At 43.2% G+C, this 664-nt stretch overlaps 1 long non-coding RNA gene across 1 annotated transcript in view; it reads left to right on the top strand.

Annotated features, from left to right (window-relative positions):
- LOC136841837 (uncharacterized) overlaps window positions 1-429 on the top strand; it is a 64246-nt gene extending 63817 nt beyond the window's left edge. Inside the window, exon 5 of the long non-coding RNA XR_010854099.1 lies at window positions 93-429. This is a non-coding gene — a long non-coding RNA (uncharacterized lncRNA). The remainder of the gene's footprint in view (window positions 1-92) is intronic.
- Window positions 430-664: the final 235 nt, after the last annotated feature.

Raw genomic sequence — 664 nt, 5'->3', positions numbered from 1 at the left:
CGATCTCACAAACACAAACACTTACTCACACATGATTACTGTTATGTGGATGCCTTTGTATTGCCTATAACGCGTTTATTTTCTTCTTCCAGCTCTCCGAACCGGTTGACGAAGTCTTCGAAGTCCCGGTTATCAGGAATAGGAGGGGTGCTGGAACAGTGGGTCCTTATTGACCAAGATTCTTGAATTGTAGGTTAAGTCGACCCTCTGCTGATGAGCCTTTGTGTAAGGTAAGTGAAACGCAGATACCGAAGAATTTTTTTTTTATTGAGTTTAATCACTGAGTTGTTAGTTGAAGGCTGAAAGTTCTGACGACTTTTGTTCCGTTTGTTGCTTTGGGGGTTAATCACTGACTCGGTAGTTGAAGTCAGAAAGCTGTTACGACTTTTGTCCCGCTTGTTTCATTGAGGGTTAATCACTGACTCGGTCGTTGAAGGCAGAAAGTTGTGACGACTTTCTTCTCCTTTATTTCATTAGGGGTTAATCACTGACTCGGTCGTTAAAGGCAGAAAGCTGTGACGACTTTTGTCCCAATTGGGGTTAATCACCGACTCGGCAGTTGAAGACTTTGTGACGACTTTTGTCCCGTTTGTTTCATTGGGGTTAATCACTTCGGTAGTTGAAGTCAGTTTTGTCCCGCTTGTTTCGTGAGGGTTAATCACTG

The sequence above is a fragment of the Macrobrachium rosenbergii genome, chromosome 9, assembly GCF_040412425.1.
Source record: "Macrobrachium rosenbergii isolate ZJJX-2024 chromosome 9, ASM4041242v1, whole genome shotgun sequence".
NCBI lineage: Eukaryota > Metazoa > Arthropoda > Malacostraca > Decapoda > Palaemonidae > Macrobrachium > Macrobrachium rosenbergii.
This window is presented reverse-complemented; position numbering and strand designations above follow the sequence as displayed.